Source organism: Heterocephalus glaber, unplaced genomic scaffold (assembly GCF_053883595.1).
Source record: "Heterocephalus glaber isolate CG9 unplaced genomic scaffold, H.glaber_assembly_v1.0 deba00000347, whole genome shotgun sequence".
In the NCBI taxonomy this organism is placed as follows: Eukaryota; Metazoa; Chordata; class Mammalia; order Rodentia; family Bathyergidae; genus Heterocephalus; species Heterocephalus glaber.
The window spans coordinates 9,916,259-9,939,907 of NW_028258143.1; the positions used below are offsets into that span (position 1 = coordinate 9,916,259).

General features: G+C 36.5%; 1 protein-coding gene and 1 pseudogene across 9 annotated transcripts in view; one reads left to right on the forward strand and one right to left on the reverse strand.

The window, feature by feature from the left end:
- The window catches only part of Thsd7b (thrombospondin type 1 domain containing 7B), a 1,329,200-nt gene that overhangs the window by 477,135 nt on the left and 828,416 nt on the right, over positions 1 to 23,649 (reverse strand). The window lies entirely within an intron of this gene.
- Positions 13,724 to 14,565, forward strand: LOC106010136 (protein lin-28 homolog B pseudogene; annotated as a pseudogene).

Below are 23,649 nucleotides of genomic sequence, written 5' to 3' on the forward strand. Positions count from 1 at the left end.
ATATGTCTTTCTTGTATATTGTTGAAGGTACATCTTCTGGGTAAATGCTTCTAAGTGTGAATGTAAAATCAAAATACAAAGCTGTATATCCTGTCTCTGGATATTTACAATTCTACTCCTAAGGGTCAATGACAATTTTTATTTCAAACACAAAGAGATACTTATTCCTTCCCAGTGTTACCATTTGGCAGTCTGACAGGTAGGAAATTGTATCTGTGTAGTTTTTATTTATACCACTATGATTAAAACTGAAAAAATTTGTTTTTAAATGCCATTTATCTTTTTTGAATTATTTGTTTATATTTTTTAATTTGTATGGATTTTTCTTACCTTTATCCTTTATATTTAAAGAGTTTATTTTTCCTTCAGTACTGGGGATTGAGCCCAGGACTAAACTACACCCCCTAGTTCTTCTTCTTCTTTTTTTTTTCTTTAGAGACAAGATCTTGCCAAATCACTTAGTTGCCCAAGCTGAGTTCAAATGGCTCAGCCTCCCAGAGTTAGGCTTTCTATATTAAAAATGCTATCCTTTTACCTGTGATGCACAAAATAAGCCATGATAAGAATGAGGTATCTCTCCAATCAGAAGGAATGATAGCATTACAAGTACAGATTCCTACTGTCCTTGACTGAAGCATTTATGAAGCACTAACTCACATTACATAGAAGTATTTGATAAGCCTTTATGCAAACAATTTAAAAGTCCAAAATGAAATGAATACTTTTCTAGGGAAGTAAAGTTTAGCAGTATTAACTCAATCAAAAGTAGAAATCAAGCAAACCAATTTTCCTAGAAAAAGAGAAATTTATCACGGAACCACAGAACATCCACTAGCCTACATAATTATTCAGAGAAATTCTTACAAATCTTCAAAGACCAGATAGCACCATGCTCTATAAATCATTATAGAACAGAACACTGATAAATAAAACTGATAAAAACTATTTTATATAATACAACAATATGTTTAAATGTTGTCTTAGTTACTTTTCTTGTTGCTGAGATAAAATACCTGACATCCAAAGCTAAAGGAGGAAAGGTTTATTCAGTCACAGTCTGTAGAGGTTTCAGTTCATAACTGGCTGGCTCCAAGGCAGGGTGGTATAACAGAGCAGAAGCAGTTTATAGTGGGTAGAAGGTAGCAAAGTAGTGAAGCAGCAATGCAGCAAGCAACAAGGGACAAGAAACACCCGCTTTCTGTCCCTTCTAACCTATCTAGGCTACCCACCCTCTGGACAGGTAGTAGTCACACCCAGGTGAGGCAGTCTTAGTACTAGCATTGCACAATGAATCTATCCCAGCATCACATCCTTGATCCCAGGATCACATACCCTAGGTCCAGCCATCTCCAAAAAGCTCCACCTATGAGTACATGAGGATTTGGGAGAAGCAACTAGATACAAGCCATAACAAATGTTATTTGTAATATTCTGAATATAATACTGCTTCAATCTATGAGAGATACATTCCAAGACATCCAGTGCTTCCCTGAGACCATGGTAAATATCTAGTCTTATATAAACTGTAAGATAGATATGATTAAGTTTAATCTACAAATTATCCAAGTAAGAGACTAACAATAATTTAGCATAGATATTAGCCACTTCAGCATACAATATATTTTCATTTCTTAAGAATTTTCCTTTTTTTGCTTAAAGGAAGACTGTTATGGCTTCTCTTTGGCATATTAGAATTCCCAGGGTAATTACTCTTGCAGTTTGGGGGCATATTAAATCAGATAAAGGTTGAAGACAAGGACTTCGCATCATAGTCAATCTGATAACCAGGACAGCTACTCAGGAAGCATAGGGTAGATACCATATATAGTGTGGATACACTGGATAAAGGAATGACTCACATCCTGGGCAGCAGGAGTGGGGCAGTGAGCGATTTATTCATGCTCCTCAGCACATTGTACATTGCATCATTTAAAATTATAAATTATTCATTCCTGGAATTTTCTACTCAATATTTTTGGATTGCACTTGACCATGTATAACCAAAATTATGGACATTGAAACTTCAGGTAAGGGAAAGTATTAGTCACTCTTCCAACACTGGGAAAAAATACCAGCACCCACAATTTAGAGGAGAGACTTATTTTGGATCATTTTTTCCAAGGAAAAAAGGACATGATAGAAGGACATGGTAGAAGAAAGGTGTTCAATTCATAGCAGCCAGAAAGTAGAGAGTGAAGGGAGGAGCCTGGGAGGGAGATTTATCTTTAGCAGGTCATGTCTCCAGTGATCCACTTCTTCCAACCAGGCCCTAGCTCCTAACAGCACATTCAGTTATGAACTCATTAATGAACTAATTCACTGATGAGTGTAGTGTCCACATGGGAATACTATAAAATATTAGTGAACAAAATCCACTAAAATATACTACACTATGCCCAAGTGAGAATTACAAAGAAAATCAAGATTAACTTTGTACTAAGAAATTCATTCAGATAATACATCATATTAAAAGCCCAAAAAGAAAAATTATGTGATTCTATTGACAGATTTTCTTGAAAAAGCCCTTGAGAAAATTCTAAGTGATTTCCTAATTTAAAAATTCGAGTCATTTGTAGGAAAATGGATACACCATAAGACCTTAATATTAAGTGAAACAAACCAGTCACCATAAGCTTAAATATTACATGGTTTCTCTTAAATGAGAAACCAAAAATATAAAAAAAGTGAAATAAAAGATAAGAGAAACTCGGGGAGATAGATTTTTCTCAAATGAGAAGGTGATCAAGACACTGAGGGATAGAGGATGGAGATGGAAAAAATTAAAATGTGTGATGTACACATACCAACTCCACACACGGAATGTAATCATGATATACTGTAAACATGTACTAATGAAAAGTAAAAAAGATACAAGTGAGGCATGATGACACATTTCCCTAATCTCAGCATACTGGGAGAGGGAGGCAGGATGATCCCGAGTTCGAGCACTACCTGGGCTACTCAGCAACCTATCTCTCTCAAAAACTTACCACAAAAGGGGTTTGGTGGGTATCTACTCAACATGACCCTGGGTTCAATTCCCAGTACCTGAAAAATAATAGGCACTATTAAAATATACTGACTTTGTTCTAAATCCAGCATCTTTCTTAATGGAAAAACACTAAAGATAGCTCCACTGATATCAGGTAAAGACAAATTTTCCTTAATTTCCACCACTACTACCACTATCCAATACATTTAGGCAAAAGAAATTAATTATCTGAATAAAAAAGTAAAACAAAGTTTTTATGCAGATGATATGATTGTGCACTGGGAATCAGTGGTAAAATTAATTCAAATTGTAAAAGAATTCAATAAAGTAACAAGCTGTAATATTAACATAAGAACCTATTCACTTAAACATATAATAATGAATTATATAGAGGATACAAAGAGAAAGAAAGTATCAATTATAATTGCAACCAAAGGATAATATATTTAGGAATAATCTGAACAAGAAATATATAAAACTGATATCAGGAAAATATTCAGTCTTGAAATATACAGAGGTTAACTTGAGCACATGTAAAAACAGGAAGAAACTTTGATAGGAAGAATTAATGCTACAAAGACAGAAATTAACCCTAAATTAATTTATAAAGCTAATCCAATCCAAATACAAATGCCACACACTTCTTGCTCCCTGTGGGCAGTATCTTTCCAGGGCTACAGACTCAGACCCGGGATGAACTTCAAAGTCATTTCCCAGAAGTGATTGTTCTGAACTGGAATGAACTTTATCAATATTCTCACACACAGCCTGGTCTCTTTCTTTGTTGTGGTGACTTAGGTCAATGCTTGGTCTGCTGCTGGCTCCCATGATCTCCCTTTCCTACAGCACAAAGACTTCTCCACATCTTCATGCACCCTTGTACTCTGCAGACAAGGAAGCGCAGACGGCTCACTGGATGTGATGTCTCTTTTCTACTTAATATAATTGGAATTTGGCTCTTCTCTATCTTGTTGTTATGCCAAGCTTTTTAATGTAGTTTTATTTTTATTCATATTCATCATAGTTTTGGGAAGAGAAATTGTTATGGCTTGTGTCTAGATGTTCTCTCACAGCCTGATGTGGTCATAGGTGAGGCTTTTTCACAGGTGGCTGGATCTAAGGTGTGTGATGCTGGTATTGATTCATGGTGCAATGCTAGGCTCAAGGGCACTAGGATAAGGGTGTGAGTGCTACCTGCCCTAAGTAACTTGGATAAGATATAACGGATAGAAAGAGATGTGGTCATCCCTTGTTGCTTTTGGTACCTTCTGCCCACCGTAAACTGTTCTTCCTCTGCCAAGCTGCCTTAGAGCTAGCTACCTGTACAAACTATGAACTAAATAAACTTCTCCCCCTTTAACTTTGGGTGTTGGGCATTTTGTCTCTGCAATGAGAAAAGTAACTAAGACAGAAGTTGAGACACTCAATTTTAGATGGCTTGCATTGCTTTGGCCATCATCTCTTCTAATCTTAACAAGAACCCCATAAGGCAAGACCATTAATCCAATTTATAGAAGAGAAAATTGAAACTGAAAATTCAGGTTGAAATGTCAAATAACTATAGGGATATGGAGTGAAAATTTCCAGAATTAGGAGAATTATTTAGTATGTACAAGCTTATTTCTATCATTTGCTATGTAGGTCTAAGAAAAAAATCAATGTTTCAAAACATGCAGGTCAGAAGTTCTGTAGTCATACCCTATCTTCATGACTTACGGTTTTTACATTGCATTCTATATAACTAACATTCCTTGAAATGCCATTTTTTTTATTTTACAGGCATCTGTGTTGTTTATAGAAAGCCCAAAGGCATGCTTACCTTGGTGTCAACAAGAAGGGGCACTACTTGCCAAGTGTATTTATAGCCATTCTTGACCTCTCAAATTGGAGTCTAGTACCTCAGATGTTTTATCAACCCAATGAGTTCTGTCACTTCTGTTTCCAACTTCAAGGGTCTCTCAATATTCTACTAGCATACCCCCACACACTCACATACAATCCAGCTTACATACATACATACAGGGTTGTATGTTCTTTATTATATACACACATAGATAAGAGAGTATGATATTCAAAATAGTTTTTCACTGATGTGACATAGGGACTTATCAAGTTGCTGAAAAGGTAAAGAAGTCTGATAAGTTTTAGAAGCCTGGCTAGTGTCAAGGAGGACAAAGTAGATGAGTGAATATATGTTTTCTAACAAAAACTGAGTCATTTCAACATTTCTACAATCAGCACTTAGTTTTTTAATATCATCCATGTAAGAGTGCGCACGCACACACACACACACACACACACACACAACCAGAAAGACATGTTTCACTTTCTAAGCTATGAAAAAATACATCAAAATCAGAGTTAAAGACATCACATCAAATAATTTAGCTTAATTTAAAAAGATCACTCAGCATTATTTGTCTTCTCAACATTAGTCTTAGGTTTTCCAAAAGTAAGGATAAACAAGTAAATACTAACTTTCTTTTTAAGGTGAAATCACTTTCTTTTTTATATATACTTATTTAATTTCAAAATATTTATTAAATATGTATACATATACATATATTATAGGAATAACAACATGCAATTAAAGCCAGAAACTTAAAGATAGTATGAAAATGGGAGGAGTTAAAACAAACCAACAAAAAAGCAATGCTATTTCTTACTCATGGAGAATTGCAAGCCATTACTATTCAGGAAAAATGTCCATGGCTTTCCTGCTTCCAAGTTTTACTTTCAGAATTCTTTCTACTTAGTATTTTCTCTTTAACTATAGTACTCTTTTCTCCAATATATTAATCACACCAATACTTAAGTCTCATTTCATATGCCAAAAAATCCAGAGTTTCCCCGTAGTCACTTTGTCTAAAAAATAAATTCATAAATGATCATCAGTATCACTTTATTTTTATCCTCATGAAGTTTTCTTTGTTTATAGAATTAATTTCTTTATGCATATGATTACATCCTATAAAAAGTTCTGAGGATAGTTTACACATTTTGCCATATCCTAGAACACAACCTCATCCACCCTCCCCACACACATCTTATTTTGTTGAAAAACATATGATATAGTAATATATAATTCATGATATTCCCATGATCAAACTGGGATAAAGCAAATCATTAAGGCTTTCTTGATCTTAATCATTTGATTCACTCATAGTTCAATTTCCAATCCAAATAATATTTCAGAGCTCCGAATCCAAAAACACAAGTGGTAACACCAGAAATTTCTTTTCTAACAATTCTTCCTTAAAATGCATAAGGATTCAGTTATTGGCATATTCATCTTAGTATTATTTATAATAGCCAAAATATTAAAACACACCAAATATCTAACAGTAGATGATTCTTTAAATAAATCATGATGTCCCATGATATATTATGAAGCCATTAAACAACAAAATAGAAAACCACATAAATGCTGTGTAAAATGGTCATAACAAAGAGGCAGGTTATCACTGAGCATATATAATATAATCCATAGCAGAATAACTAGAGCTATGTAGAACTATTCAAAGACTGTAATGGAGGAATAGGGAGGGTTACCCAGCTAAACGGACAATCAGGGAGAACTTTCTCGAGAAGATAACCCTAAGTTGAGATGAGTTGTCTGAGTGAAGGTGGGAGGGCAGCAACGAGTGTGCAGCTCAGTGCATCCTCCAAGCATACAGGACCATGTTAAATAAAGGCTCAGAGGCAAGAGGAAGCATAAGTTCAAGAGCTTCTAATCACTTATTCCACATTATGCCAGACACCTAGTAAGAAAAACAGCGCAACTGGGCAAGCACCAGGTTCCTTGATCTTGTGCCAGGCTGTCGCAAAGTAGAAAGGCAGTCCCTCATCCCAGCAAAAGTCCTATGTTTAGCTCCCATCCCAGTTTGAAGGTGTAGCAGGGAACAATGGACATACAAGTAATGAGCAGGGAATTTACATAAATGCTTGAAAATAAAATTAAATATGAATTATAAAAGAAACATAGTAACACAATAACAAAATAAGTGAAAATGATGAAGTCAGGTTGGGAATCATAAATCTTACCACTAAAGGACAATTAGTGTTTTGTTGAATAAATACACAAAGAAAGGTCAAGGGAAATAGTATTTGTGCTGTTACACCTGCTTATCATTCTTGGGACTAGTGATATCATCTGCTGGGGTTATAAATCAGCACCTCTGCATACAGCAAATCCTGCAGGAGGCCCATCCTAAAAGAAGTCCCATCTGGGCCTCAAAACCTTTCGTAAGGTCCAAAGCCCATTGCAGTGGGTGGCTTGGCTTGGTGATTGCCTGTCAGCAGCAGTGTGGCTGTAAAACTGCACCATTTCCCAGCGCTGGCTTAGCTCCATGATAAATGGTCTGCCTTGAGGAGACATATAGCAATCCGTGGCTAGTGAACAGCCGCCAGGCTGTCAGTGGGCAGCCTTCTCTCAGAGCAGCAGTGACGGCTGACAGGGGCATGTCCCATAGCTCTACACATGAGAGAAAAGGTGCAATCCCCCAAAGCCCTGGAGAAAGCAAAACTTTTCAGAAATCTGCTTAGCTGATAGTGTGAACTGCAAATCATTTCCTCTCTGAATTAAAGTGGTAGATATGCATATGTTCTCTAACCAGTCCCTGGGGATTCAGCACTGAATTTGTCATTCTAACACAAATATCTCAGGAAAGGATGAACAAAAGGGTCACTCAGCACAGAAAATAAGGCCACAGACACCTGAGGATCCTTTTTTTAAGTGTCCTCAAAGTCAACGGGTTCAGAAAAAGAGCAAGCTCCCATGCTGCAGGCAGGCCTAGCAAAAAATCCTTATCACTATGGCAATCCCACATTCCCAACTCTCCTCGGAGAGAACCCGGAGCAGATGCAATGCTGCCAGTTCTACATCAGATGCTGCCCAAAGTCAAGCAACTTGCTTTAATTCTTCAAGCCACTTGAACACACAAAAAATTTAAAACTAGCAACCAAACAACTGATGTTAACTATAACAAAGTGCCTGAAATGCCCCAGATTCAGAATAGCACACAACATATAAAATTGTCTCATATAATCCAAATCTCAAGGCTGCAAAGTTCATAAAATCATCTCGATGCTGTTGCTTAAAGAAAAGACTGAGGAGACAATAAGGGGAAGAAATTCTCTCATCAGTCAAACCCAGTAAAAGGCTATAATAACCTGGACAGTGACAGCCTTAATTGTGGACAACTAGCCTTTTGTTAATCGGCAAGTTTTCCTGGCAAGCTGGATTGGTTCCTACAAATGGATGACCTTATGAAAGTCACTGAAAATATTTAAGGGATGGATTAGATAATGTTTAAAATGCCTTCTATGCTTCAAACTCCCTGATTCATTTGCATCTTGCAATATGCTAGTCATGGGAAGTAATTTAGAATGGTCAAGACTCTTTTGTATTTTCAAAGAGCATATATTATAAGGAGGAAACTCAGTTTAAAATGCAGTTGAGCAAATAAGTAAAAAGCTGTGTAGTAACAACTAGATATGAAATAGGATAATACTGAAGGGATCAGTCAACTATGGTAGCACAGCGAAGGCTCTACACACAATGCTAAACTTACAATCAAGGCAAGCAGAAGAGGAAGGGGATGAAATAACAAAATCAGAGTGAAGAATCCCAAGGATTCTGGAGATGGGACAGACCTGAAATCAAGCTCTGGAGGGTATAGGCCACAAATGTTGCTGGCTTTTTCTCCTCCTAAATTGTGAACCTACAGACACAGTGAGAAAAGAACGGGGCCTAGTCCTAGAGTGAGTATCATGATGGGTGTGTACCAGCATGGGACCTATGCTGGGGACTCTGCTACTGGACGCGTATAGAAAGATTACTGTTTTGTCTCTTTGTTTCTTAAACTTTGATGATCTACCTTATAGGTTATTAGCAATAATATGAAAATTCTCTAGTAAGGTGAGACCAGTTTCCTTTCAAGAATTTTAAAACCTCACTTCTAGTGAAAAGGAGCTGCCATCCCACTGCCTTGGCTTTCACATAACTAAAGGTTGGCCCTGCAAAACAGAGTGACAACAGAAGAAGTGGAGAATGGGCATGGTGCAAAGAAAGATCAAGGAAAAAGATGAGATGAGAAATGGCTGCCAAACAACAGAATGAGTTGAAGAGGAATGGTGACTAATGTGGTAGAACTGGGCTTGAGAATTCCTATTTGTCTATATAGGGATATTCTGTGACTAAAATGGGGTAGCATTCGTAATTACAACCAAGCAATGGAAATCATATAAATTTACCTCTTTTCTCCCGTGATAACTTCAATATAATATTCCATTTCTCAAAAATGTCTGATATGCCTGATATCTTTACAGTAAATTAAAAATAATCCCTATGTCTGCTTTGAAGTGATCACAGCACAAAAAATCAGAGATTGATCTTAAGGACTGAAGAACATTGGGTAACACATGGTCAAACATAGAAGTTAGATGACAGCAACCATCAAAATGTCATCTTTAAGAATACTGTTTACAAGGGTTAGCAGGCACATTACAAATAAAGTGTTCAATGTACAAATAATTTTAGGGCATTTTCAAGGAAAAAAACATAAAGTAGGTTTCTTCAAAGGTGTTCTCATAGTACTTTCTATGCTAATATGTATCATGGGTTTTGTATTATAGATAAAATATGCAGTATTTTCTGCTTTTATTTAACCAGAGAATCTATCATCTAAGTTATTTGTGAGGAATCTCTGGAACTAATGTCCCATAGAATATGGTTATGAAAATGTTCTGTTAAGTGGATGGGTTTGAACATTTCCAGATTACCCACAATGCTCCAATTCATAAAAACAAGAATATCAAAGGTAGCACTGCTCTGTGAAACGTAATATCCATTTGCTGATAAATAGAAAGAGTACTTGACAGGCTGCAAGGTGACTTGATTCTGTTCTCAGATCTACAGTCCTTCTCTTTAGAAAAGCAAACCCCTTTGAATCTCAAAATAAAGACAGGGTTGAATTCAATGCCTGAGTCGTTCAATTTTTAAATCTTATGATTTCTACTTTACTAGTAACGCAGAGCCAGCATTCCTTTAATTCATCAAACAAATATCGAGTGCTTACCATTTGTCAAGCATTGTGCTAAGTTTCAGGGATACAGGAGAATAATAAAAACCTTTCATGCAGGGCCAATAGCTGGTTCTTTATTCCTGGAGAATTTCCTATTGAAAGCAAATACATTTCTTTTCAAATTTAGTATTAAAACCTCAGTTCATGTATATATTTGTTCCTAGGACAGGATATAGATGGGAAAAGTTAAAGGAAAACTAAAGATAATTAAAATCAGTGAACAAGCTTGGGAAACATTGAGCTAGATATATGGAATCATACAGCCCAGGAAATATTGAATGAGTGCTCCAGTCTAATTAACGCAAGGTATTATCTAAACACACATATATGCATGCATGTGTATACACACACACAGACACACACACATAAAATGAAAAATAATATACTGCTTCTATCACCACACCTATGTGTTCTTTGCTTAGGATTCTCATGCTTCACCTGGGGTGGCAGGAGTAGTTCTATAATTATTCCAGCATTCTCCTCAGGCTCCCCAAATCACACCCTGAAATCTTGGGTTTCTATCCTCTTAGAAGCAGAGTGATTAAGAATTCAACTCTCTAAATCAAGGAACCCATGTTGTACTGATTAATACATTTATTCAAGATTACTAACACTGGTTCAGGACAGAACTTCAGCAAAAAGGAACTGACTCAGAATTTCAAACACTCCTTGCCTTCTAAAACATGAAGTGTTGCTCTACAGCTCTGTATAAATCTAGCACAACATAGTCTATTTTATGGATCACTATGTAGAATGCATGAATCTTCTGGGAATAGCGGGTCTTTCCTTCCTGACACTCAGCCACACTCCAGTTGATTCTCGTGCCCACCATTCATCTTAGCCCTCAGGAAGCCATGCCCCCACTACCCAAGCCAGCCTCTCCCTGCACAGAGCAGTTCCTGACACCAATTAGCTGCCCAGTGTCAAAGTTTTGGCAATGGATTACACTTTCAGACACTAAAATGATTCAACTGTCATCTCAGTGAAAGAATAGGAACATGCCACATAGAAACATGCCTGCACTATATTGGGTACACAAAACATCTGGTTTTCTGTACTATGGTTACAAAGTTGCTATAGAATTTCTCCTTTAATGCATACACATAAATACACACACATTAATTTTATTATAAGGGCTTTTCTGGGTAGTTTTTTGACATTGTTAGAGATATCCAAAGTACTGTGGTACCTTTCATTAACTTAATTCTTTCAGTGATTCTGGTCACAAGATTCATTCCACAATTCTGTTTGTAACCAAATTGCAATCATATACGCAACCAGAATCATGGCTTATACTTTTCTAGAACAGTAGACATTATATTAGTTTGCCTTGTTACTGGATCCCTGACTCTCTTTCCTAGGATATTTATTTGTCTAGAAATCAGAGTTTTAGAAGTAGCTAAATACAGTATAGACAGTCACACACACACAGATCCAGATGAAAAAGTCATAAACATAGATGCAAATTTTAAAACATTCCCCTGAATTACATAAAGAATAAAACAGTCAATTTTAGGTATATAAATTTCATTTTTCATCATCTAATAATAGCTGTATTTCTATATAGAGTCCCAGGATTCAGTAGCTAAGACCTTGGAAATATACTGATTCAGTGGTAAGAAGATAGTACAAGTACTTGCCTTACAACTACATCAAGTATATAATTTCTCTTGTACTCAGTCTCATCTATTGTAACACAAGTATAGGACACTGCTAGAGCCTGAAAGTATCACCTCAAAAATCCATGTGATAATATAAAGAGGTAAGGACTTTATAAGATGATTATATCATGAGGTCTCCTACCTCATGACAGAGACTGAGACCCTTACAAAAGATGCTTTTTTCCTCCTCTACTCTTCAGCTATGTGTTCCTCTCCTATGGAGGACACAGTAACACAGTATCACCTGGAACTGGAGACAGGGCCTGACCAAACAGCACACATCCAGCACATTGACCTGCCCTCTGGGCCACCAGAACTATGAGAGTTATCAATTCCTGCTACGAGTCAGGGCTGTTATGAGGAGTAAAATGAACTAATGTAAGTGAAAATAAGTGTGTTTGAAGTATAAATTAGTATATAAATGGAAGGTTCCATTATCTTTAATCAAAACCACAAGACAACATAGGTATTTTTCATCCTTATTGCATTGCATAAACAAATTGGAACTCTAAAAACGAAATCAGCCCAAAGTAAAATGTTAAGAATTACAGTGAGTCATTTTTCACGAGAAAAAATTGATTTTCCATAGTTGTTCTTTCCCGTTGCAGGTAAAAACCTATATCCATCAACTCCTGAGTCCCCATCTTGACACTGAGTATAATTATGGACCATCACATAGCCGCTTGGCTCACTTTATTATCAGAGTCAGAGGCCCACTGTTTCCTCCCTATTACCAGAGGGATATGGCAGGACTGATAGTGAATAGTTCTTACCAAAGCATTTTCTTTAATTACTTAAAAGTGAAAGCCATTTTTTAAAAAGTATGTGATCTAAGCCTAAAGTTTGGTCTAGACATGCATCTTTCACTTCACAAATTCTCCTCCTTTTACAATCATTTGTAAGCAATGCTTTCAAACATCTAGACTGATTGAAACCTATTAGGCTTCTACTCTTGCACACAAGAGCAATTCCAGAATGATCAAAATCGCTGCCACATTTTCAAAAAAAACTTATATTGTATCAATATTAATTTCTGGCCCATGATACTTGAGCTTATGCAATATGTTAATAATGGGCAAGCGAGTACAAGAGATAAGGGAACCCTTTGTACTGTTTTTGTGACTTTTTAATTTTTCTACAAGTCTAAGACTTTTAAAAAATAAAGGCCAAAGAGGAAATAAAAATTTTCCAAGATCGAATCCATATAATCATAAATGTAGAAACTAAGCTTTTTCTTTAGAGATATAGAACCCAGGGCATTGAGTGATGTTCAGATAACAGCAGCATGTGTATTATAAAAGCAAACCAACATGGACTTTATGACCACCCTAGCAACCCTTCTGTCAAAGACAAAAAGAGGTTTTCTCCAAAACCCCTCTACAAACCTTCCATCTGCAACCCCTAAGTATGATGGACTTTTTAAATGAGTACAAAAGTCATCATTTTCCAACTTGCTGGCTTATTGCCAATAAAGTTCTTTCTTCCTCTGTTATTGGTATCTCTAGTTATGGGCTTCACAGGAAAGCGGAGCAACTGGACCTTTTGCTATTACAATTACTACTAAGTCATTCTTTAAAGCATTTAAATAAAACAATTTATACAAAATAAAAGATAATCATAATAAGAAAAAAAATCTAACATTGTTTTTGCAATAGAAATCATATGCCAGAAATTAAGAACTTGGCTTAGATTAAATCAAGATAAACATTAAACTCATAATACAGGGTCTAATCTACTTTCCGTTTCTCACAAGAAATCTGGAATGCTAGCCCAGCCCCCTGCTCCCCTCGGCCTGGCTGCAGCAGCCAAGGTGGTTCCGCTGCCCCGTGCTGGCCCCCAGCACGCTGACCCTGGGCCACAGTGCTCCCTCAGGAACTGACAGGGCCCAGGCCCCTCGCGCCACCGGGTCCTCACACCCACACCTGCTCCCGCTCCGCCCACGCAGGCGACAAGACCATGAGGCCCTGGAGGTTGTTCAGAAGAAGATGAGATCATTCAACCAGGTTTCATCAGTCCCAGGAGGGGCAAGTAAAGGTGGTGGAGAAGAGCCGGGGAAGCCGCCATAGCAGGCAGAGGAACAATCCCAGGTTTTGCACAGAACTGGCCACTGTAAGTGGTTCAATGTGCACATGGGATTTGTATTCATCTCCATGATAAACCCAGAGGGAAGCCCCTTGGATATTCCAGTGGATGTATCTGTACACCCAAGCAAACTATTCAAGGAAGGATTTAGAAGCCTGAAAGAAGGAGAACCAGTGGAATTTACGTTTAAAAAATCCTCCAAAGGCCTTGAATCAATAAGGGTAACAGGACCTGGTGGGAGGCCCTGTTTAGGAAGTGAAAGAAGACCCAAAGGGAAGATGCTACAGCAAAGCAAAGCAAAGGGAGATAGGTGCTGAGAGCAGAATTTACTGATGGGTCAGAAGTGGACTGTGAGAGGAGAAAAGTCCAGGATAACTCCAAGATGCTACAACTGTGGCGGCCTTGATCATCACGCAAAGGAATGTAGCCTACCTCCTCAGCCAAAAAAGTGCCATTACTGTCAGAGCGTCATGCACATGGTGGCAAACTGCCTGCATAAAACTATCGCACAGCTGCCTGCCAGTTCTCAGGGAAGACAGGAAGCAGAATCCCAGCCATGTACATCAGTCTCCCCTAGAGAAGCTGGGAAAGGGCATGGCTGCACATCACCTGCTTCCTCAGGCTAGGTCAGAGGTCTCAAGGGTCAGGCAGGTCACCTGCAGAAGTTTCCTGCATGAAGGCATCTGTAGCTCCAGAAGAGCAAAACAAAAAGGGGCCTTCTGTTCAAAAGAGAAAAAAGATATAGTCCTTCTTAGGGTATTGTTTTCTCTACCTGGTTGGGAAGTCTACCTCATGCAAGTACAGGGAAACAGTATTTCACAGATAGCAGCTGACCTGGGATTTTAACTACTATTTAGGAACTGTGGATTTTTTCTTAACAGACAAATCACTGTAAGCAAATTACATTTGAGCAGGTTGTCATATTTTATGTAACGCAGAGAATGAATGTGTATATATATATATATATATACACACACACACACATACATACATATATCAACATGTGGATGTGTGAGAGGAGAGAGCCTGGATCTGTGTGCATGTATGAGAATTTTACATAGGAATGTAGGCATATATATATAAAGATGGTTTGTCTTTACATGTGTGTGTGTATGGATAAGCACATACCCTTATTCACATAATTGGATATCTCGAAGAAATTGAAAATCCATGTGAAGTATTTAAGATGGTTTAGAAAATAATCCCTTGAGTTTTTTAAAAAATGTCACCTTTTTATATTACATAAAAATGAAAACATGACTGGTACCTTTTGTGTGAACCAAAGGATACTTCAAATCTCAGAGCTGCCAGTCATATGGTACTAAAGGTTTTTTAAGATACCCAGTTTCTCCCGAGTTTGGAATTGCCTCGTTTTCTTGCTATCTATGGAGTATTTTTTTTTTGTCCTGTTTGAAGGTAGTACCTTAACTCCATATGCTTCTGACTGCCGTAGCTTTTTTGATTCTGGGATACATAACTCCAGAAAAGACAATGAATGTGTAATTTCTGTGCCAATATTTCAATGTTTTTAATTCTATGTTTTGATTTCCCTATTAAGAAAAATGAAGGGGAGGGTAATGTATAAATGTAGCAAGTTGATTGTTTTCAGTGGTATTTTGATACTAGCTCATTATAATCTTTTACATAGGTTGTGGCAACAGCAGCTTCCCTTAACTGAGTCAATCTTGTAAGTATCACTTAGTGCAGGGAGCCTTCCTTATTTACTACTGAAGACCTTAGAGGAGAACTCCAATCATATGTATTGTATTTGTATTTGTATTGTATTCTGTATTTTTTGGTAGCTATTTTTATTCCCCCTGGAGAGTTGTCTAACTTGTTTCTAAAACAAAAGCAGCATGGAAATGAATAAAATACTGGGTTGAGAATAAAAATTAAGTACATGCTCATAATATCCCAGTAGGTTTGACCTGTGAATGATACTAAAAAGTAGAGTTTGGTGGCAGGGAACTAGAGTGAAAAGCTGGGGCAGAGGTTCTAAAACCTCTCCCATCGTATAACTAGAAGCATCTTGTATAATAACATTGATCTGATGAACATTACCGTCAGCACTTATGCTGAAGTAACCTATGTGGTGGATCCAAGATGAACATCAGATACTAGGGATAGAGCATCTTCTCAGGTTGGTTTTCAGTTACAGTAACAAACTGGCTAGGAACCAGTTGTAGTATTGGTCTCTTTAGGTTTCAGTCATGAGAAAAAATGAATTTGGTGTCACCCTGTTTCTATATATTATAGGCAAATTTCTGAAACATCTCCAAAAAGCTACCAATTAATTAGAATGCTTACTATTGGCAATAAATATAGTTTTGTATGGGCCTGTTAATGTAAGCTCAGATAATTAGAGAGAGAGAGAGAGAGAGAGAACACAAAAGGACAGCTTGACTCAAGTAAGACATACTCTGCTGAACAGTCCCTGCTCCCTTTTCTGTTGTCCTGTCATGGATGCTGGGATAGTTGCTACTGTTTCAGCAAGCCACCTGAAGAACAACATGCCTCAGGCTGGCCTGCCCGTCCTTTATAACTCAGCCTGGATTTCACAGCACTGTTTATGAGAATTTCCATGGTTATATTGAAATATCAATGTGCTATGATGCCTACCTTTGACGACATTGAATGTGATATAGCTGTAGAGAAGTATTTCCTTGCCTTATATGACGATTTCAAGTTTATTTAAATTACGTAGACAAATCAAAGTGGCACTGCTTAATTTTTAGCAGGTATAATAAGCAGATTAACAGTAAAAATGCAAAATATGACAAGTCACTTTGAAAATTCAAACTAAAGTTCCTTGACTTTTTAGAAATAGGAAATTATGGACTTGAAAAATGGGCATTCCCTGTTTACATGTAAAATATTCAGAGCTGAGATCATGATATAAAATGAAAATAGAAAAGACAGAAACTCTTAAGAACTGTGGACCTTATGGGTGCAATTTTAAATCTGTTTTTACATCTGACTAGACTGAACTGCTAAGAGCACATACCAAACCTATCTTATGGTTAAAAGTTGGGTTTATTTTTTATGAGAATATTGTCACTATTACATAACATAGTCAGGACAAATAACTTTACTCAGGGAACATTCTGTATAATGTTGTTGTTATTTCTTTACAGACTAGTCTACAGTCCTGCTTACTCAAAACAAGCCAAATAACTTAGACCTTTATGTAAATACATGTACTTGATGTTAGTAACTACCTCTGAGTTTGACATAGATCAAAATTCTGAATATCAGATATCAGTTCTATTTTCATTTCATATGAAAAGTCCCCTAAAGCAGGGGAATTCCTCAACTCCTTTCAGATGTGAATATCACTGATATTGTTCATTTACTTTGGTGAAATATTCTTCTGTTTACAGCAAAAGGCTACCTCTTTGTTGATACATAGCATACCTTTATGCTGCTCTAGCCTTACAAATGACTGAGAATTCTCTGTACAGAATTTTTTTATCTGTATTATAGATAGTAATTCATAACTGCATGTTTCTGACAAACATGTTTGAATAATAAAGAATCTCATTTTAATTAGCAAAGTCTCCAAGCATTCCCTTAAAGTTAATCATGGATTTAGTATGAAAAATTATGGGTACTCTTCAGCTTAAACAAACCAGAGCACAAGCAATCTTGGAAATAGTTGCTTTGCCAAGAGCTGGGGCCGGGAGGGTCAGGAAAGGGTAGCAGGAGGAGGGATTGGTGTATGAATGTACAATATTCATCCTGGGCAAGTGGTATAAAATATGCCACATTCCTTCATTTACATGTCTCTGCTACCCTGAAGCCAAATATATTGGATTATTATAGTTCCAGGCAGGTAACTAGCACTGGCATGCCAAGGAGTGAACTTAAAGTGTAATGCCATTCCTACCTACTGAGGGGAAGGGTCTATGGGAAGTGGCAGTTTGCAGGAGTTACTAATGATGGGGCAGTAGGTCTGTGCAGTAAGCTGTCTCTTGAACTCAGCCTCATGTTAACACAAATGTAATTCCTAAGAAAGGTGCACTGCCAATCTGTTAGCCCTATGAGCTATTCATTTGCCTCAAGGCAGATTATAGTGAAAACATTTTTATACTTATATTTCTAGTCTTTGGATGTATTTTTACAGTTGAAAGAGTTAGAATGGTTTTTACCTGCTTACAATTTGGAAATTTAGCATGCAGTGTAAAGAAAAAGATCAAGAAACATCATGTCATTAGCATCAGTCCGCCTCCAAATATAAGATATTTTGATTGCCAGTATTTTTTTCTAGTCTGCCTCAGTTTTATTTTGCACCAGTGCAGCCCCAAGTTAGTGCTGGTTGTATTTAGTTTGTGAATAGAAGCCCATAAGTGTTAATAAACTTTGTAACATTCACTTTAAGATGAATTATACAGAACATGGGAAATCTCATTAAGTCTTAAAGTTAATTTAAATTAATTTATCTGTTTTCCCTAAGAAATGTTTATCAGAAAATATATATGCATATTTCTCCTTTGGTTATAAAATTTGAAGAAATATTCAGCTGCACTGACTTTAATTTTCTAGATATCTTAATGAGATTTATTTGTTTTAGAAACAAACAATTATTGAAAGATCAAATTTTGTCTGACATAATTGTCAACAGCCTCTTTAAAATGTGGTTGTGTGATCTGTGTCCTAGTTATTCTGTTAGAGTGAGAGGTTGACCTAGGATTCATTGTTAAATTTCATGTTTGGAACGAAGCTGCAAGATTATGGTAAAGTACTGTACTATGAGAAAGTATTATGATATTTAATACATCTGTGGCTTAACACTTGTGAAAGTTTCCAGCTTATTAATGATGGTGTTGACTACCTCTTTAATCCCATCTATCAACCACTGGCACCTACCACCAAGCTGGCTTTAATAGTATGTGTTGCTTCTTTTGATATTAACACCTCTATCCATACTACAGATCAAAGTGAACCCTGATTTCTATGTTTTTAATACAGTGTTTTATCTAGTGTTTTAAAATTATACTGTGTAGTATTTAGATTTAATCTCATTGTCTATTTTGATTCATGTTGTTTACAAGTGAAAATTTTAAAAAAATCAGTTGAACTGTTTGTAAAGGACAAAAAGGAGTTGGTGTTTAGAATAGGACTTCTCTTGTGTTCAGTAACCTTGATGGACTAAAGTGCTGTTTGTCTTCCTGAAGATGTGAGTTTTATATTCTCATTTCATGCCTATTGTCTTTTTCTGTTAATTATGCATATTTTGAGGTTTAAAAAGTACTTGATTAACAAATAAACATAAAACATTAATATTTATGATGGGTTTTGAAGATTTGTCATGATTTATGTGATTTCTCAGTTAAGTAAATGGATAAAAGGCATTTAGGCATTTTTTACACCAATGTAAGCATAAGTTAAATGGCTTTGGCATATTCTCAGATAGTGGTAGTTATTAACATTTAACTTACTTATGACAATACAAATAAGAAGGAAAGGTAGATCCTCATCTTAAGGAATTGTCCTATATTATCCAGAAAGGATTATAGATTTTTTTCTAATAAAGAATTTGAAAAGGACAGTCAAAGCCAGGGTACACCAGTACCAACTATCTAAGATGTGAATTTAGGTTGCTCAAACTCTCGACAGTAGTGATGTGCTGTAAGAACAATATGGCAAAATGGTTGACTTCTATAGATTGGCCAATCTCATAATTAAAACTCATTTCCCATTGTAAAAAGGAAAGAAAAAAGAAATCTAGAATGCTAAGGAGACCAGTAGCCTGCTGAAGAACACATTTCCAGCAAGTGTGAAATGAGGATAATATATAGTATACAACATGACATTCAAATGTCAGGAAAGAAATATAGAAACTAAGAGGAGGAACACAAAATGAATCCAAGAGAGGGGCAAAATTGAAATCTGATCATTTTCAGGGTGTATTCCATCCAAGCTGGACAGATGATCCAAAGTTGGGAAAATGCACTTGAACTAGGACTGACCAGGGTGTCCCTTAAGATTCCTCACACAGGTTGCTGATAAATAACAATGTGATTTTGATTGTCAACTTGATTGGATTGAGACCACCTAGGAAATTAGTAAAACACAGCTCTCAGCGCTCTCTGCTTCTGGGCTACATGAGATCAGCAGCTTTCCTGTCACACCTTTCCACCATAATATTTTTGCCTCATTACAGGACTGAGGCAATGTAGCTAGGTCAACAATGACTAAAACTGCTGAAACTGTGAGTCAAAATAAACCTTTCCTCCTTTAAGGTGTTTTTCTTGGTATTTTATTACAGCAACGACAACATGACTAACATATTCCCTGTCGTTTGAGGAAATGGCAATGAATGTTATCATTTCACATAGCAATAAATAATTCTATAAAAAAATAATGTAGGTTGTTGATATTATATTCTCCAGAAACACAGTTCTCTTTGGCCTGACTTAATCCTGGAAAAGATCTGAGGACATCTGGACTAATACTATCTCTTTTTGTTGAGCTTGTGAGAAATACTGGACAAAAATTATTTTGCAAATGTGCTACCTGCCAAATTCCTAAACACAGGGCTCTTCTTCTTTGATAAAGCCCCACATTCCTCAATAGTCCTCCGAAGAGAAAGCCAGATTTCCCCTTTTATATCATTCTCTTGTAGACTCTAGGACATCTTAAGAAGGAAACAAATTTATTTATTAGTCTGACTACTGACTGCCTTTTCTCATAAGTGAATTTTCCATTCATCTGATGTCTCAAATTGTAACAGCACAAACTTATTTAAAATTAATAAAATTATATAAATAAACATAAGCTTTTTTAATTTGGGAGAAAAAAAATCTGGACTTCTCTTTGCCTGTGTTTTCCATCAAGCATAATACTCTTCTAGCGATAACTAGAAATAATGTGGGATTAAGGGCCAGGGATGTAGTTCAGTGGCACCGTGCCTGTCTGGCAAGCTCAAGGTCCTGAGTTCCATTCCCAGTACCCCCCCAAAAATATGTGGAATCATTTTTCTGACACTATAAGTAGAAGACACACTGGCAATTTATGGTGGAGAGCCACAGATACTAATATCCTCAGTTGCAGAATTTTATCCAATCCAAAATGGCAACAGAGAGTCCACAGCACTACCCTCACTTACAGAACAGTGTGAAGATACTGCAATAACCATGAGAGTGGCACCCAGCCTGTGTGAGAATGCTTCCAGTATTCCAGTAACACTGAGCTTACTACACACATGGCTACACATCTAGAAGAGAACACGTATTTTCAGGCTAGAGCAGTATTTGTCATCTTGTGATTTCTATCTGTGTGTCTTTTGGAACAAAACAGAAAAGACACCTCACCTTCTCAGTGAATCATTACATAGGTACATTTTAGTAAATGGTAATATGAAGGATCACTTTCCCATATAGAATTTTGTTTGCACTTTGACAAACTCCCTCAAACTGTATGATATATTGTTATTAAGCAGTTCTATCACCTCCCTCTAGAAACACATCTATTACAAAAAAAGAATCAAATCTGTTTGTCTATGAAATTCTGCTCTGTGGTTTCTCATATCTCTTTTTTCAGTGAATCTGCTTCTCTCCCTAGTTCCAATGAAGTCTACTGGATAAATTCTATATTGCTTAGCTGTCTGAATACAATCACAATTAGAACCACAGGTGCTGGGGGAAAACAGATAACTAGATACTATATGTCTCTAATGCAAATACACTTTGTGCCAGAAGAAAACATGTATGGGATAAGAAAACATTGTACAGTACCAGGTGATCTCTCACTATTGCTCCCAGCACACACTAATGAAGAGAGGTAATATATTTAATAAATGCTTAGAAATAGATTTCATACACGTACATCACTGAGTTGGTATAATTGCCTTTAGTGCATTGAAAGAAAGTCACAGGCCAAGTCTGACTTGACTACAGCACAAGAAAATCTTAAACAATGAGAGTAAGTCCATGGGTCTAGTGCAGGCCAATGGCAGTGTTGTTGATACAAGACATTGACTGACACCAAAGCAACAGAATGAGTACTGGTTTAGAGTCCTAGGACTAGACTTCAAATTCCTAATGTAAGATATTACTAGTTTAGTGATTGCAGACTATCAACATTTCTGGGTTATAACTTGTACATCAGTAAAATTAGAATACCCATTATAATAATAATAATAATTCCCCCAATTAGGCTGTCATGTAAATGAATTGAAATAACCCTTTTAAATTCTCTAAATATATTTTGAGTATATCTTAATATAGCAGATATTCTGTCATCATTCCAAGAATACAACAATGAATGAGTCCAAGTTTCTGCCCTTGAGAAGCTAAGAGTCAAACAGGAGAAGCAGACAAGTGAGACAGTAATTTTAACATAATGCAGTAAAGACATAGGTAACTGAATCACAAGGTGTCATGAGAACAAAAAAGATGGGCAATTAAAATGATTTCTATAGAAGCTGTTATAAACTCTGGTGCAAAGTGGGTTTAACAACAAGAAAATACTTTGTCTTAACATAACAGCCAACGCACAGATTGTTGGTTTGAGGGCTCAACAATGTCTTCCAAGGTCCAGCATGTCTTTCTATCTCTGCCTGCTTTAAACAGTAAGGAATGCTTCCACCCTACAGTTACATAACTTTGATGCATGTTCCCAGTCAACACAAAAACACCTTTCTTTTTCAGGTCCCTCTTAAGACTTGTTAGTTCATGCATGCAGATCTAACTCTACATATTGCTGTACCAATAATCTGTAAAGGAAATGGAATTTCCAAAATTGGCTTTGACAACTTTTGGTAGATGATTACAATAATATTTACCTGAGACTATAGACCAGTGTAAAAAAGTCAGAGTTGGAGTAGGACTATTTCCTGAAGGCCACCAAGTCAAGTTTTAAAGGTTAGGAATTAGCCAAAGAAAAAGGAGAATAAGTATCTTAGGCAGTGGGAACAGCATGTTTGTGCCTATGGAGGTGAATTACCACAGAGGTAACAGAGCCACAGGGAGCATTTATTATCAGATTTAGGTTTATAGATGCATGTTATTGACTGAAACCTTCCTATGAAGTAAGAGAAATATAGTCTTAAGATACCTCTAAATTCACTTTTAACTTTTTTCCTGCCATTAATTCATGTTTTTTGAAAGATATGATTAATTTTTATTCATTAATCAGTTAAAGTATATGTATAGGATTTCCCTCTTATGTGCCATTTTATTGTCCATGGGTTGATACTTTAGATTAGCCATGGTCCAAAAATACTAAATACAAAATTCAAAAATAAGCCAGTAATAAGTTTTAAACTGAGTGCTAGTCTTAGTAGTATAATGAAATCTCCTGCCCCCGGGAGCTCCACCCAACCTGGGTCATGAATCCTTGCACAGCCCAGCATATCCCTGCTATACAGTCTACCTGCATGTTAGTCATTATAATCCCTCTCAGCTATGAAATCAACTGTCACGGTATTATAGTGCTTAAGGGTTCAAGTAACCCTTATTTGGTATCCAAACACTATATCACCATGCCTGTCTCATTCACTTCATCACAAGACTAGTGAGTACAGTACAGTACAGTATACTAAGGTGTTTTTTCCTGAGAGGAAGGGAGAGAGACCATGTTAATAAAACTTTTATTATAGTAAATAGGTAAAATTGTTCTGTTTTACTAACAGTTATTATTGTCAAACTCTTTATGTACCTATTTATAAATTAAACTTTATCATAGGTATGTATATAGAAAAAACACAGTACTGGTATATATAGTGGTTGGTATTATCTGTAGTTCCAGGCATCCACTAAGAGTCTTCAAATACATCACCTAAAGATATCCCTTCCTGTACAGACTATTTTAATTTAGTAAGTCAAAA